The sequence below is a fragment of the Lepidothrix coronata genome, unplaced genomic scaffold (genome assembly GCF_001604755.1).
Source record: "Lepidothrix coronata isolate B3197 unplaced genomic scaffold, Lepidothrix_coronata-1.0 Scaffold13, whole genome shotgun sequence".
NCBI lineage: Eukaryota > Metazoa > Chordata > Aves > Passeriformes > Pipridae > Lepidothrix > Lepidothrix coronata.
The window spans coordinates 6,923,748-6,942,699 of record NW_016690193.1 but is presented as its reverse complement, the minus strand read 5'-3'; the positions used below and the strand labels follow the sequence as shown (position 1 = coordinate 6,942,699).

At 34.3% G+C, this 18,952-nt stretch overlaps 1 long non-coding RNA gene across 1 annotated transcript; it reads left to right on the top strand.

Annotated features, from left to right (window-relative positions):
- Nucleotides 1–599: 599 nt before the first annotated feature.
- LOC108492940 lies at nucleotides 600–11,400 on the top strand. Its single transcript, XR_001873282.1, has 6 exons — nucleotides 600–700; nucleotides 4,725–4,818; nucleotides 7,353–7,514; nucleotides 7,827–7,943; nucleotides 9,831–9,992; nucleotides 11,242–11,400. It is a non-coding gene; the product is annotated as an uncharacterized LOC108492940 (long non-coding RNA).
- The last annotated feature ends 7,552 nt before the right edge of the window (nucleotides 11,401–18,952 follow it).

Below are 18,952 nucleotides of genomic sequence, written 5' to 3'. Positions count from 1 at the left end.
ATCTCAAGAAAGTGTTGCTGATTTTGAATTTATTAAATAACCACTATTTTTCTAAATATTACCAATAGTTTTGTCAGGTTGTTTCTACTTAAATAGATTTTTGAAGTCTTTCAAGTCCCTCATACTTTCGTTTACATAATATATTGAATTATATACCTCTTTCTGTCACTAATTCACTACTGTTTGTAACCTTTCAGTGGCATATAGATATGAATCAATCATGCAATCTGAGGGAGTTTTGTTTTAAACCTCACTATATAAAATGCAAGGGACTTTAAAAAGAAAGAAAACCATGAAATTAGGCTGCCTACACTCTGTTCTGTGTTCTGGAGAAATACTGACAACACAAAGGATACCTTACTAACGGCTGTTCAAAATAGACACAAGGAGAAAGCAGTGATCAGAGAAGCAGTAATGAGTTGGGAATCTCAGCCTCTCTGAATCAAGTACTAAAACTAGCAAGATTGATAGATCTCTGTCTTTATCCCAAACAGCTAAGCCTTTATCCCTGTTGGAAAACCTGCTGTGGTGCTTCCACAGAGGAATGCTGCACAAACTAAGGGGATGACTGCATAAAGGTGGGCAGGACATACTAGGGGAAACTTGGAGAGGGGTGGAGAGGGCTTTGAAGGATTTGAAGACTGCACAGAAATTATTATTGGATGTTTAAGTAGAGAAAAGAAAGCTTCAAAGTGAAGAGGTAGGGGTGAACTGGGATGGAACAAATGCAGAGCAATGAGGGGAAAGGGGCATAAAAGAGGCCGGGAATGTGTAAGCAGGCTCTTGGTCACTGTGCTTGTCTCACCAAGCCTGCAACTGATCATCACCCCTCATTTCATGGTTAACCTCCCTTTTTAACCATTCTCTGTCTGAATGTGCTCTCTATTCTGCATGTGTGACTCAGTAGCAAAATTCAAGGCAGTCTATCTGGCAACCAGGAGAAGTCTGAGTGATGGTTAGCAGGGAGACCAAGGGTCTTGGAACTGGCTAACTGGAAACTAGATCTGATAGTAGGACCCCAGAGAGATGGAGAACCTGGGGGTCAAACACTGATGGGATCTGGGAAGGGTTTTTTCCCCAAGAGCTCTGAGAAAGGATTGAGTGATTATTCATGCAGTCTCTTTTTAAGTGGGTGTCTGTGTCAATACTTTTCTCCTGTCTATTGATCTGTTTGTAAGCAGCTGTATTTGCACAGACCTTTTGTGTGCCCATGAGAGATTAGTGTTCAGCTTCATTCCTGGTGAGACCTGGAAATGGGACTGGAGCAGATCCTCTCAGTCAGCTCAGGAGGGGATAGACCACCTGCATCCTTCAATCCTCTAGATTTGGCTATATATTATATGTCTATTAAATACTCTAAGTTTACCTACTAATCTTAATATTTCAAAACTGTAGGGTCAAAACTCTAGGAGATCTTTCGCACAGTGGGTGTGAGGGTAGGAAGGGATGTGGAGTTTTGTGTACTTTTTTTAGAGGGGGAGTATTTTTTGATGGAGCTTTTTTCCACTTATTGTATCATTAGCTTGGACCATAGCTGGATGGGGGTAAGAGAGGAAGAGTTATTTAAAGGCGTTGAGCATGGATGTGCAATTATGTTTTGTTATCTCAGTGAAAAATTCATGTTACACTTGGACTCAATACAAATCTTGATTGTCAGGAAGTGACCTGAGATATCCTGACTCATCTCCCTGTAGGTCATGTTTTGGCTGGCTTTGATGTTTAGGGTATCCAGCCTGCAAACCTGGACTGAAGTTTTACCTTTGGAAAAGTGATTCTGTTTCAGGATTCCTTTACTTTTTCAATAATTCATGGTTCACACATTACAGTGTCATGTCTTATACCACAAGTCTGAGGTGCAATTTTGTTCCCATGAAAAGTTGCAGACCAAAGCACTTTCTTTCATGACTGTGATAAAGATAAAATACTGCAGGGCAGGTTATCAAGGTATTGAAAGGATTAAATGAGGTTAGAAATAGCTTTGGGGTTTACTTTGTGCAGGAAAAAAACTTCTATGAAGAAAAGAGACTAACAAGTTGTATCACCTGCAGGAGAGCACATTCTTTTTTGAGTCTCTTGAGGCTATCATAGAACCTTACTAGGGCAAAACAATAACAATAGAGAAAAAATATTATTGATTTAGATTTGAAGGGAAACATAAAACTTGAAAATATTTTATATCAATGGTTTTTAAATCCTACTACCAAAAGTTTTAACATGAAAAATAGTTTTTATTACACTAATATATTTATTTGCTGGTTTTACCTGCTGATAACATTCTTACTTTCCTTAGTAGTTGGCCAGTTAAAAAAATACTCCTCATTTACACTTGGTGTTTTTTGTAAATGTTTCTCTTTCAAATGACTTGCAAACTAGTGATTTCAAGAGATTTGCAAAGTAGAATTAAATTTCAAACAATGAAATTCTAACTCAAATATTCACTGTAATATCAACTAATTTACTTAATCAACTATTTAACTAATTACTAACACAATGAGAGTTTACAAAATCTACTCCCCAAGTTTATGTTTTGCCCAGATGGATATTGTGAGAGGAAGTATCCCATAATTAGGAATGTCTTCCTGGGAAGAAATCTTGCATAAGGTTGCTGTTATGTGCCATTTTTTGACACAAATGGAAAGCACTCCCATTTTACTTAGATACTAATCCTCAAGTGCAAAAATGCATCAAGCAACATTCAGGCACAAAATGTTGATCTAACAAGATATACTGTCATCTGATCTTGCAATATTAAGCTTTACTTAATACTTTTCTCTGGCTTCACGTCCTGTGCATCAATTCACTTTTAACCAACTATGTTTCTAGTACGTCTCAAAGTCTTTATACATACTACCGCTCAGAAGTCCAGAATTCTGGAATTCATCATTCTCCAACTTCAGCACATTCAAATACTGTTGTTGTCTATGAAAATGTATAGTCCTGAATATCTATTTCTCATGGTCATATAATCCCTTCTTCGTTCTTTGCTCTATGCAGATATGATCATATAATTTGAGACCTGGAAAATTGTTATTGATTTCAGAGATTTCTCTCTTACTATTTAAGAAAAAATAAAATTTCACAGCTGATAACATATTTTTAATTGAATACCTCCTGCTATGTCTTGTCTTAATCTAAGTTAAAATGCAGTAGGTGTTACCGCATAATCTTGTGCCCTATTCCTTTACTTGCAAAGAACTCTCTTATTTAAAAGACCAAGATCTCAGTTCTGTGTGACTTTAAAAATAAGTTCAGTTTATCTCCTGTCAGTGATGGTCTTTCTCAGGGAAAAATCCTTACTGTTGTACATGGAGCTTTATAAATACCTCCTGAACTGTAGGTGATTTTTAAACGTTGAAAGAGACATTAAGTCAAAATAGAAATTGATCACAAAATGGAAATTGAGTTTTAGTGGAGGCAATTGAAAAGAAGATAGGAGGACCTCTGTACAGGAATAATTAGACAATTACAGTGAAGTATCATAAAAGAACAAACCAAGTGACAAAAAAATCATGTAAAAATGTCAAGTATCAGTGTAAGTTTATTCTAGATTCCTCTTTTATCTCTTAACTGCCTTCATTACTGTTGCCTGGGACATAATATCACATAACAGAGGATCACAATTTTTTTGCATACTCAACCCTCACAAATCAGGAACAACTCTTGTCAACCCGAAGTTTAGTAAAGAGAGGCCACCTCTGCAACAACAGGCAACACTGCCATGATATTTTCGGGGAGATAAGAACATTTAAGATAAATAAAATTATATGAAATATTCTTTTTCATAAATGAAGGCAATTTAGAATAGGGAAGAACTAATGAACTGTAACAGGTCTGAAATTAGCAGTCATATCACACTGATGCTGTGACTGGTTGCGGTTCAACTAAAACAATGTTACTGAAATACGAGCAGGAGATGTAATTGAAAATCAGTGCTAAAAGAGAAAAGGTATCAAGAAATTTTGACAAGAGAAGAGCATTTTTTTCTACGGCAATAGTTCTCAAACAATCGTGTGGCAACAGTTGACATTAGGCAAGCTGGTACACGAGGAGGTCTTGACACACCATATAGTGTGAGCTCTGCTGTCTCTGATTGATGTATCCACTAAGGCAGCTAAAAATATTTTCCTGCTATCGCTTTTCTATGTAAACAGCTGCTGTAATTGATAGTGATGACAGCTAAGTTGGGAAAACATTCATGAAAATTTTCTATTTAACAATTAATCTATGTTGCTGCTAAATACACCTGTTCCTGCTGCTCTACGTTGGTTTTCTTGGTGGTATGCTGATTGCAGGTACAACTTGAGAGGCTTGAGAAGCTAAGTTCTGCTTCATGTGTATATTTTATCCTTTGGAGTTTGTGAGAATAATCACCTTTGACTCATTTCTGTGATTTGGTGAACAACCTGCATTACAATATGCCAATAGAGACTTTACTTACAAAACGATACAAAATGTAGATAAGTAATCAGCGTGTATTCATTGTGCTTAGTCCTCTAAGCTTCAGGCTGAAAATAGCTCAAAAATAACAGTATTTTGTAGGAATTCTCCCTCTTTTCAGTGTCTCTATTGCTTTCTGATAATTACCGAAATAGCAAATCTGTTTGTCTGAAATACTGGAAGGATTTATTTTTGCCTGAAACCTTGTTGATAGATGCAATAGGTATCTAAGGTAATCTGCTAGCAACATTTTCTTGTAATATACTATTCTCTCTCTTTTTTTTCAGCTAATTTCTCCAGCCTAGTAGTTTCTGATATTATTACTAGGCCTTGGGATATTTTACCAGTGCAAAATAATAGCTGCTGGAGAAAGAAAAGCAGGTCAGTTTGCTTCCAGTTGCATTTGAGGGGAGGGGGGCAGAAGCAATGCATTTTCTAGTGCTTTCATCAAAGTGTATTAATTAAAGGTCTCAAATGATGTAATTTCTTCTGATTTCCTTAAGAGATTGTTTCAAAGTTAAATATTTTGCATGACCACATGTTTAGTTTCTTTTCTTTCTTTTTATTTTACTTTTTTTTTTCTCCTCTCCTGGGCCCTAGTCAGTCTTCATACTCACATGGTCCTCTTAATCTCTTCCTTGCCTTAAGAAGTGAAAGATTTACTTCCTTCAATAACAGTATGTTATTGTCCTAAGCCATCGCTTTTTAATTTCTATTTTAGCTGTAGTATATGTGTCTTCCTTTTTCCAGTTTCTAAAGTAGCTTTCATATTTTGGCTTAATGTCATTTTTTGAATTCTCTTTGAACTGCTAATGACTTATTGTCAAGGTAATAATAGGATTGTACGTGGGATCCCTGCCATGCCACATATGCAATTACTGTTGTAATCTGCACCTTATATTAAAATCTAAGAGAATTATCTGGCTTCTATTCAACAAAAGAGGTTCATTGCCAGTTCTATTACAAATCTTTCTAAGTATCTTCTTTCTGTTAAATAGCCATTTATATTAGTTCTGTATAGTGGATCAATTCTTGCAACACTGTAGAATGCATGGCTAATGGAGTGGGCCTTGTGAAAAGATCATTTATTCAGGTTTTACAGGGAATCTTGTATGTTTCTTGGTGTGCAAGATATTTTAAAATAAAAGTAACAGTAAATATTAGGAAGCTAGCAGAGAATATTTTCAGGACTCGTGAAATTTTTCTGATAATATAATCACTAAAGACTTTGTAACTGCGATTTCTGAGTGTAATTGTTAGAGGTTAGAATCAAGTATTTATTTTAAATTTATTGTACCTAACAACCTTCTTTTTCTAATTAGCAGTCTTCATGGTACGTTCAAAACACTGATAAATACTTGCACCATATGGTGCAAGTACATACCATATGTATGGTATTCCATACATACTCAAAGTTGTATCCCATCAATTAATGATAGTTTTACATTACATGATAATCACCGTAATGAGATTTTTTTTCCTCATTTTGATACAAGCCAAGCAATGTGAACTTCCATACATGCCTCACTTCAAGTACTATTCAGTTCCACTGATTTTCTTGTTTTATTCATATTTGACAAGAACTTTTACCCTTTATAAGACGGATTTACTTGCATTTTTAAAAATAATCAAATAAATGCAATTGACAAGATAATTGTTGTAGATTCCAGAACAATTATTCTACTTCGTTATAAATAAATAAATATTTCCTGGTCCAGTAGCATTTTACAGAAATAGTTGTGTCTGGTTCCATGCCAGTCCATGGAAAAATCTATTTTCTTAAGACCATTTTAAAGGAAAAAGGTCCTTAGGCCAAGATTCAGGCTGAGAAAAAAAATCCAAAAATTATTTGTGGATTTTCTGTGAATTTAAGATGTACTCTTTGGATTGAACTGTGTAGAAGAGTCGACTCTGTACATTTGTGGAATTTAGGGAAGAGCTATAAAGAATTTCTTATTTGTAGAGGAGACCTTTCATGATAACCATACTAGTCTGTGAATGAAAATTACAAATTCCCTCCTAATGATTCTATTCGTCTTCATAAAACTACAGGTATTAAAGGCAAAGGGGAGATGAGCTGCTTCTAGATTTATAATGTCAAGGAGGGAGACATCTAATGTCATGGAGTAATGGATATAAAAGGTTAATCTGGGTCCAGAAATCCAAGTAGCATAGTAAAAGCAATGGTTGCTAACTTCAAGTATTTCAAGAATTATGTATTCAGAAACTTTTCATAATCTTCATCTTCTTGCAGTGCTCAGTAGAGAAGGCAGCAATCTTCTGTGTATGTTAAAGCAGCTAAAAACACTTAATGGTGAACTACAGAATAATTAATCATACCACGGGATTTGGAGTTTTCAAAGGCGTGTTTCTGAACCAGTAATCCATACCTGAAAGAGTTTTCTGTGTTTTTTTAACCTCTCATAAACTTGGTTCCTAGTACCCCAAATCCGCACATAAAATAATAGAACTTTTGTTTTCATCTTGCGTATTTTCTGTTTCAAATCCTTTTATGCAACTATTTCTTAATTAAGTTGCATATTGAATTAATTTTTGGCACAGGATGATTTTGGATCCTGATTTTTTTCAAGTTAGTTTATATGAACATAAATAGCAGGGCAGCGCTGGAATGAGTGGACACTGACTCAGGACTTTAGATCAGCTTGCTATTTTCTTAAAAACTCTGACCCTTCTAATATAAAGGGAATAAATTTATTTCTGCGTTTTACGTCCTCAGCATATCCGTCTTTATTCCATTCAGTCTTCACCAGAGGTGTTCACCAGTTGATGCACTTGCTATATAACATGAGAATGTAGTAACATTCACCAAAGCAAAAAAGCTCTGATCCCTTCGCTCTGTAATGGGTTGTTGAACTCAAATACTGTAAAAGGTTTCTTTTTTTTCTCTCTAAAAGTAATCACATTCTTTATAACTGAGAAAAGAAACCAACCTATGTGACAAACAAGCATAACTTCAGAAATTCACTGCAATCTACAAGCCCAAAACCTCAAAGGGACTCAAAGTGGGCCTGGAGACAGCAGAGGACCAGTGAACCAAGATAGGAAGCATTTTTGTGGTAAGCAGTCATTTCAAGCTTTTCTTTCAATTTTTCATACTCTGGGTTTTACGTTAAAAAAAAAATCCACAACACATTTTCCACTCAACAGATCTGATTTTAAATGATTTTACTGCTGTAGTGGATGAGATTTAAAAAACAGCCAGTACCAGAATAACAGAGGTGTTTATGCTCTCTGGCAAAATTTAAAAAAAATATAGTACAAAGGAAAATTGTAATGTCACAATGTTCATATGAAAATAATTTAGGTTTGCTTTAGGTCTTTACTGTTTCTATAAAATGCTTATAATTGTTCATCCATTGTTTCTGCAGTTTAAAGAGCAAAAAATTAATAGAAACTAGAAACATTTGTCTGGGGAAAAAAGCAATGCCTGGAACACTTCCATGGAATTAAATTCAAGACCTGATTTTGATGGGAGATATCACAAGGTAACCACAACAACACTGGCTAATTGGGAATGTGGAGATCAGAGGTGCAACCAAATATCTCTAAGCCTTCAGGGACATGAAAGTGTATGATGTTCACACAACCCTAAAAAAATTGAAATTGGGAACTGGATGAACAGCAGGTCCCAGTGGGTCGTAATCAGTGGCACAGGGCCTAGTTGGAGGCCTGTCACCAATGTCGTCCCCAAGGTTCAGTACTGGCCCAGAAGTATACTTTAAACTGCAGAGGAAACTCCATATACTTAGAAGTAAATAGGTTTTTAACATCATAGAGTGATAATTAGTTTTTCATATAATGGAACCTATAGAAAAATAAGACTCTTAGATTGAAACTTAGATTTAATCTTAAATTGAAACAACGGTCATAAATGCTGCCCGACTTCACCAAAATAAAAGTAGTAGGACAGATCTCTAGGACAGATTTCTGACAGGTTCAAAATCTTTTTTTAAGCTGAGTTGATTTATTTTTTTTCAGTTCAGGTTGCTGTTAATAGACTCACATCTATGCTACCTATTTTCTCTATTAAGTCCTTCTTTTCATTTTTTTTTAATAAAAAGTAGGTTTTAATTAGAAAGTCCATTAGTCAGAGTAGAATAAGAAAAACTTCACAAAACATTTTAAAATTAATCATTTAAAATTTGTAACTCAGCTATTGTAACTGTACCTAAAGCTATTTTTATTCTGTGTGTCCAAGGTATAACCTTGTACCTATTATCTTTGTGCACAGCATGTATTTCTTGTTCTCTGAGGAAAACCATTATAGAAACTTAGCTCTACTTTGACAAATTTTATTTTATTTTTAGGTTTAGAACCTTCATCTTTCCCAGCAGAGGGAACCACTTACCTGCTCTGCAATTACTGCCTCTCTTAACAGCGCTTACCTGAGAGATTGTTGAATATGATTTCTCTCCCTCTCTTTTTCAGTTGTGTAACTTAAAATTGTGTCTCTCCTTGGCTCTTAATCTATTAGGAAAAATTGGAAGTTTGTGGAATTTCAAATTACACTTGATTTAGTTTCAGATGAGGTATTACTATAGTAGTTGTCCTGAGATGTTATAGTGAAGGTATATAAAATATTAAGCTCAAACAAATGGAAAAAAAAGGTAGATCTTAGTATGCATTATTTATCCTGTTGCTTATTTTTCTTTCTGTTTTTGATTTGTACTACTGTTGCAGAAAGTTTTATCTCCATCTCCTATAGGTTCTCAACATCTCCACTTTAGCAGCACTATTCTAATAGCTAAGATTGTGTACTTCTCTGTTCATTAGTTTTTTTTAAAGAGAGTAAAATTATTTACTTCTTAAATTTCACTTTTACCCCAATTATCATCAATGCCAAATCAGTGTCTTTAGCAAAATTCAGGGGAATTTCTCTTTATTACAGCCATGCTTGATGTTGTAATCTAAGGCATAAGCCTAAAGGCCAATCAAGAAATGAAGACATTTAACTGGATTGAATAAAGCTATTTATGTATGTTTACACCCAACTATAAATTTGGAAGCAAGGATATTTCAATGGCAAAAGTCATTCAGGGAGAACGTTTAATTTGAGTGAAAATACAGCCATTTTATTGGAGATAAATTATTCTAAGAACAAGAGTAGAGTACAAGCAGGCTCAGTCTTTCCCTGTACTGCACCTAACAGAACAATGGTGATGTGGTGGCAATTAATAGTACTTCCCACAACTCATCAAGGCGGAAATAATAACCTAATCTAACCTTTACAAAAGGAACAAGTGGTCAGAGTAGTTTTGTTACAGTAAAACAGTAAACTAGACAATTGGAGAATTATGTCATGGTAATTATTTAGGTTGTTAATGTGATAAATTTTAATTATCAAGATTATAAAAGTTTCTTTATTTCCATAGAGAAGGTGCAATGTTGAATACCAAAAGATACTCAGCTATACTACTTAATTGGAGATGACTTGGAGTAGAATATTCCTGAAAATTTGAAAAGAAAGAAAGAAGCAGATGGAGATTTTTCTCTGCATAGGTCAGGAGTTCAAAGTAAAAACCCTTCTTCAAAAGGTGAGAAAAAGTAGACAGGATTTTCCTTAATTCTCTAACAAGAAGTGGCAGGGAGCCAGAGAGAAAAAGAAGGAATTTTTAGTGATGAGATATAAAGGCAGACTGAAATCGACAACCAGGACGTACACAGCAGCAAGTGGCTTTCTTTATGTGTTTTATTTATGTCTTTGTTGTTAAACGGAATTCTAGATTATTTCTGTTTGCGCACAGAAAGGAAACACAGGTAAAAATAGTATTGTGCTAGTTGGGAAGATGATGAGAAAATACAGCAGAAAAATGGATGGATAAAAGTGAATTTTACTGTGGACAAAAACAATAGTCAGGAAGCAGGCTTGGCAACTTCATTGAACATGATGAAGTTATTAGAAAAGGATAAGAAGGAAATCAATGGAAATCAGTATCAAAGTAAGTGAGGTTATCAAGCTAAAAAAAAACATCAAAGGCATAAAAACCTTGCAGACGTATGTCTGTTCTAGAAGCTGAAATCAGTTAGTAAGGTTTTAGAGGGACTAATATTGTAGCTTTTATGCCAGAGTGATAGTTACAAAACATATATTTGTAGGGCAGTGAAAGTGTAAGACTGTTATTTCCAGTATGGAGAGCAGGAAAACATTACAAATCATATTTTAGCCATCCAGAAATAATATCAGTGAGATGGAAGCAATAGAAGAGTGGGAGGAGTAAGTTGATTTTTATTCTGTCTCCTTGTTCTGTGATATTAAGATGAAATTGTCATTTTACCTGAGCATCACATTACCTACAGAAACATTGTGATAGTCTCTATCTTCATTGTCATCATTTCATAAGGAGCATGATTTTTTTTTTTTAAATCTGTTGGTGAGCACATTACTGCAGCTGTTGTCTTGGTCTGTACCTTTGCACACAGAAACTATGAAAGTGATTCAGCCACTGCTGCAGAACAGAATTGCTTAAACTTTCTCTTAGAGAAATTCCCCAAAAGGACCAAAAGGGTTTAGATTAAAAAATAACTTTCTTACATTTCTATTTTGGAATAAAAGACTATTAACTTTCAAAAAAAGTTAAAGCAATGAAGAAACAGAACAGAAATAGTACGTTAATGTGCTGCCCATTTCATCCCTGTAGACTGCAACTTACTTTTGTGTTTCAGTTCGATTAACTTGTTACTGAACAGCAGCAAAATTTGATCATTTACCCTCAGCTCCAGAGAAGCTTTTTACTCTGTTTTTGTGGTCTTGCTGCCAGACTCATCCTCTGTGCTTCCTCTTAGCCTCTGCATGAGCTCCAGCCTTCAGGCTGGATCTTGTTTGCCAGCTCAGCAATTTTTCCATCCCTGAAGACACTCAGCAGTTCCTGGTGCCATGAGTGGCCCTTCCAAAGGGCTCTGTTGGAGCCAGCCTTTCCTTAAAGCAAGGACAGACATATGCTTGGGAACACTGACATACAGATTGACCAAAGATGGTCAAGTGAGCATGTACAGTTGTCTACTATGCATTAAAACACTGTATGTTTCTTGATGGATACTTGATGTATTTTAATAGATTTGTTTCTATTTAATTCTTCAGCTGCCTTAAAATCACATTACGTATTGGACAAGGCTTGATTTGAATTACTGGGAGGCCATATTTTATTAATAAAATGTAGCTAGTAAGTGATTCAAATTCATTTTAGCTTCTGGCTAAAGTAACCCCGATTTCACGGTGGTAGTTTTGCACGCACTAGCATTGAAATTCTCTTCTTTACTGGAAGGATATTGTAGGACATGTATCATAGAATTAAAATTTAGATGTCTGGGCAGGTTTTCTAACGAAGGATTAATACTGTACACTTTTATTTCTTTGGTTTGCTCTTATATTGCATCCTTGCTAGTGCTACTTTGTAAATCTTTTGTCAAACGCTACAGGGGTAATCCCCTTCCCACGTGTCCTTCACAGTTTTGAGTGCTTTGCTTGTTTTGTGCTCTTGCAGCTTCTCTTCCTACAGATTAAGCCCATTACATAGAAGCAGCGGATAGCAGTACCTGATGATGATGGGAGGACTCAGGAAAAAAAGAACATTTTTGTAAAGCTAAGAATCTCAGGCAAGAATGTAATTTCACTGTTGAAAAAATACCAGTACAACAACCCAAACCCACAAAGCAAAACAAACTAAAGAAATGGTAGCCAACTCAACAAACCAATACTAATCTAGATGGATAAAGAACTAATACTATCTAGACTGAGAACAGTAACTTTGCTATAAATCAATAAACTACATTTTTTTAGTTTTCTCTTTTAAATTTTTGTTTGATGTATTCCTAAAAATGGTTCTCTCTAAAAGTTCACTGAGTTGTAAGTATTTGGCATAAATTGCTTCCTTTCATAGTTCATCACAATGGTGTAGTTGAATGGTGAAAAATAAAAAATTTCTGTTGCTTCATGGAACAATCGCCATGTAAAATGGCTGACAGTATAGTTATAGAAAAAAGAAATAGAGGAAAATAAAAACTGAATTGAGTTGTCATTGCTATTAAAAGTGTTGCAGATAATATTTTTTGGAAAAATAAAAATATTTCAAAGGCTTATATTTCACTGCATATTAAGATACAGTCCAATGGTAATGAGGGACATGAGAGCATACTCTAATTTTTGTAGAATGAATAATTCGCTAAAACAAGTAGAAATTATAAATCTCTCTCAGCAATATGTTTTGTATCTTGTAGATCAGAAAACTCTCTTTAGTTGGATGACTTCAGTGCTAAAGAAGCTGTAAATAACAACAACAAAAAAAAGGAGTCAGGGAGTAGAAGAAAATAATAAATAGCAGAAACTCATCATTTTTCCTTCTAAGCCTGAATGAGGGTTGGTGTCTATCTAGGAGTCAAGGTGCTCGAGTTCTCATGAGGCAAAAGAGAGTAAATTGCCAGTTGCAGACAATGTGAATGCAATTTTACAAGAGGTGGATGAATAGGAGACTCTCTTTGTGATTGATTGCTTTCTAAACCGTTGAAAGGGTCTGAAATAGGGCAGCCCAGGGGTACATTTTGCACTTTACACATTCTGGTTTTGGCCATGTCATTTTCATATAAAATCATAGTAATATATGTTCAATGTTTTTGTTAATTTTATTAAACTTTCTATTGAATTTGTCTGGGGTTTTATTACTTTATTAATTTTCTTTCTCTGAGGGAAGATTTTCTGGAGTATGGTGGTTCTCTGCTCTTATTCCTGACAACAATGGGAAAATTGCAAGTGTTGCCCAAATACTACATTTCACTTACCTGCGTGGATAAGCAGCCAAAGTCTCCAGCCTGCTCCACAGCCTTATAGAATTTCTACAATGTTTGTAAACTTAGAAAATGTATGCTATTGTTTATAAATTCAAATATGAAATGCAGATCACATGCTAATCATAATTAATAGTGCTTAAAGAACTATAATGTTTATTTGTAGAAAATCAAGAGAATGAAATTGAAATAACTTGGAACTAGCTCAGTTTCACTTGTTTACTTTCTGCTTCTTCTTAGACCAACTGTTCCTGGAAGTTTGGAGGAGTTAATAAAATTTAAATTGGAGGTGCTATACTTGATTAAGCAAAAAAAAAAGTCTATGTTTTCTGTGAACTGGATTCAAAGACAATTGTGGTAAATACATTTTCACCCAGCTGATCCAACTTTGCACATTGCCTTTTAGCCTGTTCACAGGTTTTTTTTCTCTGCAATTAGGCAAGTGTAAAATCCTGAGGACAATTAAAACATTACTATAAAAATAGAACTACAGTTTACACTTCTGCACAATTTTAGACTGCTGCATAATTATTTAGAAGGAAAACTTTTATTATAACAATAATAACACTAATAAATGGGGAGAAATTATCTAACCTGGTTCACAAATTACGATGGGAGACTATCATTGGATTTTATAAAGTACTGCTACCATGTTTTATTTAGTTCAATTCTTAAGGAAAATCATAGACAGTGATTTGGAAAAGCTCCCCTCAGCAGTATAAACACAATCAGTTGTCTCCTAAACAGAAATAAGAGCTGTTAAATATGTTGTCAATGTATAATTTGCATTTTAATAGTAAAAGTACTCTGATAAATTACAGTTTTCTGTCCTTTTAAAGTATGTATATAATACTTAAATGTTATATAGTATTATTGCTGGATCACAGGGATTTCCAGTTTTCTCTAATATCATTTGTTATGAGCATTAAAATTTTGCTTCCAGCTCTTGCTGATTAACAGTCATATTTCTTCCTTTCAACAGCTAATGTCACTACAAAAATAAAATTATTTAAAATAAGTATCCCTTTGAACAGAAAAAAGGAAAGTATTTCACTTTGACGTATAATTTCCTTCTTGCAAAGTTTCCTTGATGCATTCTTCTTGGAACATGCTGTTCTCTTTCTCTTGACACAATGCCTAACAGTTTTCTACTACAATATTTCACTCCATAACATAAAATTAAAACATATCTAGAAAATAGAATGCATTCTTCATAATTAAATATTTTCTTTCTCATCCTAGAATTTCTCCCTTCATTCAAATTCATGCATTTGAGATGACTTCTACAGAGCCTATTATGGCAGCATAAGATAGTGTAAACAGTACAAGGACAGAGTGAAAGCATTCTACATGGCTACACAAGCTGTCCTTTTGCCTGTTTTATTCACACTTAAATTGAAAAAAAGATAACAGAGTAGAGAATCATTACTTTAGACTTAATGTAAATGAAAATCACCACTTCATCTAGGAAAGGTCAAAGCAGATAAAGTGGTGAATGTTTGGAGGGAGTGAAAGAACAGTTACATCTCTCACAAGGTCTGACATCTTTTGTGCTTATTCAGGAGAAACATGTAAGTGTATTCAAGTTGCTTTAACTCAGAGGGTAACTTTTCTATGAAAGTTTCTTTTGGCACAGTTCAAAAAAGGCAGCTTTTTACTTTTCTTTAGCAGTTTGGGATGGGGAAATCATAACTGCTGGTAAAATGTAGTGATCAGCTCCGTGTTCTAAGGTTGAAATGGTTGCTAGCTGCTCAGTGGAAACCTATAAATACAATACTGTCTTCATCAACACGTTCCAAATAGCTCAGGAAATCTGTGGCACAGCCATATCTAAGCTTTCACATATGAGACCTATAACATTAGAGTAGTTTTCTTTGTGATACAATGGTTTTCCTCATCCTTATTGCCTTCTGAAAAGGTAATAATACAGTTTGAGAGAATGCAAAATATTGGTTGCTGTGCAGTTATACAAGAGTAGGGTGAATGCTTTCAAACAGGAAGTGATGTTACAGAAGATGATATACCACTCTGTGTGGTTTTAGATCCTGTGTGAATTAAAAAAAACCTCAAATTTTTAAAAAATAGAAATTTCACAAATCATATTTCTTGATTAGGAAAGTAAAGCCTACATTTAGAATAGTTAACAGCGCTTATGAGCAAAAATGTTTCTTAATCCAAAGAAAAGATCAACCAGAGAATGTGATAAAAGACCTTGGGTGGCACATAAAAACTGATTTATTCTTACCTGCTTCTAAAAACCTTGCAGCTATGGTTGTATAGCAGAAATATTAGTTTGTTTTTATTCAAGAAATGACACATCTGCACTTCACTATATCCCCAGGCTTAAACATATTATGCTTTAACTATCATTACACTGGCTCTTTCATCCCACAGCAGACATTACACTTTCATTTTATTTAGTTTTACTGAGTGCTTATTTAATGACAGGTTTTTGTTTTGTTTGGATTTTGTGGGGGGGCTCTAGAGGGGAAAGGAAGGAGTCATGAGGGTGTTCTCCCCTGCATTCAGACTGTTCTGTACTTTGAAAAAGTGATGTTAAATTCCTTTTAAAGAAACATCATTTTCAACTACAAATAAATACCCTTTTCCATGACAAAAGAATATTTCACCTAGGGTAATAAAAGAATATTTGTGATAGTGAGCTGCCCTAGAATGAAATATTTCTATTTCTTGTTATAAATCTGTGTGTATGTTTTAAAAATATATGAGTTCATTATAATAATGGCACAGGCATCCACATTTTTACACAGAAATTGACAAATATACTTGTGTGTGTAAACAAATTCATTCATCCATGCACAAAAAGACTTCAGATCAATAATTGTGTCATCCCTTGGTTTGTTACACAAACACACACATACACGCACATGTGTGTGTGTATGTATAAAAACAGAAGACTGAATATATATTTGTTTGTTTTAACAGGTGGTTGTTTGTTAACTCAAAATCATATGTAATATGCTGCACTGGAGTTACAGTCAGCAAAATTTTGTTGTTTAAATGACTTTAAAGGTTAGAAAGGTTCAAATCCAAGGATATTTGCCAGTGTAGGCTGACAATAAATATTTTCATTTTAATGATAGCTTGTTTATCATCTTGTAAATATTTTCAGATGCCACTTTAACAGGCACTGCCTCTGGGGAAAAAAGTACTTTGAAGATTATATGGTAACCCAGAATCTTTATTTCCCAGTACTTTTAATTTAACATGTTGAGGTGGATATAATAAACAAGGACTCTAGCTTATGCTTACAGATAGTATATATGGGGTACTTTTACAGTGATATAGAGTTGGAGCTGTTTTTTCATGATGTTTATTCTTGTTGAAAAGCAAAATTATAGAAAGAGGTCCAAATAATAATATGTTAATAATCTTTGCCACAACATCTAGGAATTCAAATATTATTCTCCTAAAGTCTCAAGACACAAATAACATCTATCAGAAATCAATTTTATTATAGACAAGAATAATAATCTAGAAATTCCAGGTTGCGATGCCTAAAATGGAAGAAAAAAATTCTCCAAACAATAATAGTATAGATAAGGTAGAGAGCAGTTCTTTAATGATAGCTTTCAGGTGCACGGAGTGCATGGGTGCACACCCACATACAGAATTCTCACACTTTTATAACTGTAACTAATTATTCATACCTAGTGGGTACATCTAACCCAAAGACCACTCTTGTCCTGGTACCACTCCCAGAACTGTCCTGTTGGAGCCCCTCCAAGGGTTCTGGGCCCTCTATCTTGTTTTTTTCTGCAGTATATCCTATCATTCCGGTCCAGGTGCATGTCTCAAACAATCCTCGCTAAAATATCCTGCCTTGAAAATACTGTCAAACAGAAATTCATTGGAATGTTGCACAAACTGTGAGAAAAGACTTTAGGAACTGTCTGAAGTGTCTAAGGTAAAAGAAAACTATTCAGCTATATTAAAATCTACAAAATGCCTAAAAATCTTTAGGCATCAGTTGCACTGTCTATGAGCTTGATGACAAACAAGCAAGATCTCTGATCTTCAAATATAGTTTTTGCTCTGTATAAAACTTTATAGAAATAGAAAAAACCAATCATGCTCCTCTTTTAAAGCCTCCAATCTATTTCTCTCCCACCTAAGTCTTATTGCCAAAAGTGTGTTAATCCTGCAATGAATAAGGACAACAGCATTGCAATGGTAATTGCAATTTGCATGGTAAAATATATGAAACAAGCAGTGGAATAAAAATAAATGGAAGTATTGTTCCACATAACACAAAGTCAAGTTGCAGGATTTATTGTCTTATGGTTCCGTAAAGGTCTGAATGTATAGGGGCTAAGAAGTATGAAATTCTCTCAGCGACCATCAAACATGACAGTTGGATGAACCCTCCTGCTTTAGAGAGTCTTACAAACTGCCCATAATCAGTACTGCATGGACGCTGAAAATCTATGTTGTTTTCTACCTTTATTACATACTAACAGATGCTTTGGAAAATTTCAGACAGATCAATGGGCAACAAAGTATAGATTATAGTTTAAAAGAAATTATAACATAAATTTTAGTCCGGGAGATAATGCTAACTACTGTGAAATTTTTCCTCAACTGTTGTAAAAATGCTTCTAAAGTCAAAGATGAAAATGCACCAAAAAAACCCTGTAAAATTTCCTCCTGAGCTTTTAACTTGAGAATGATATATATATGTGGAATAATAAGGAAAGAAATTCATCCCTAAAAAGCAGAATGACACTGCAACAGGTTTCACATAGGTGTTATTACTATGGGTGAAGCCGTGCTGAACTTCATTTGAAACAAAACATTCATTATTTTATATGTGTATAAAGAGTATATATTACTTTATAGTAATTATTATATAATATATAAATCTTTGTTTGTGAAGCCTAGCCATGATGATGACATAGATAATTAAATTAAACTAATATTTGCAAAAATTTCTAACTAAATATTTGTTTGATTGTGTGAATTTAATTTCTTGTAAGGAGTTGAGCTTGGACTTGAGCCAACTCCAACAATCTGCATTCATGGTCACTTCAACATGACTGGAAGACACATTCAGTGAACAAGTCCTTCCTCTAAAGATTTTTTCCCTTTTTGCAAAAGTAACAGAGACACTTAAAGTGATGACAAGTATCTGTGGGTTGGAATGCTTAATTTGATTTTTAAATTTTCTTACACCATTACCCAGTCTGCTTGTTATTCCAGTCTATATTACCTACTCTTAACAGAATAACTCTGCTTTCCCTGCAGATTAGAATGAAGTGAGATATTGAAAACATACTATAGAAGAAAGAGAAAAGAAGAGAAAAGAAAGGATAATATACAATGTTTCAAAGCTTATTTTTTTTAAAGAATGTTTCTTAGCTGTAAAATCATTATACCTACATGCAAACTGTACCACCTATGTTACAGTCTTAAAGCCCTTGTTCAGTGGTTAAAGTTTTCTGGTTGAAATGACAAATTAAGGTATGAAACAGCATTTTCCTTCAGACTGTTTCTTGGAAAAAAATGTATTGCATATTAGAAGTAGATTGCTGAGTTTACTAGTTTATCCCCATGCTAATTCAAAAAACATATTTCTCTCCATGCTGCTACAATGCCTGGAACAGCATACATTTCAAGTGAGTGAAATTAATTTCAGTATCAAACTTTCATGAGTAAGCCAAGGGGAAAATATAACACAAAAAAAATAATTTTTTTA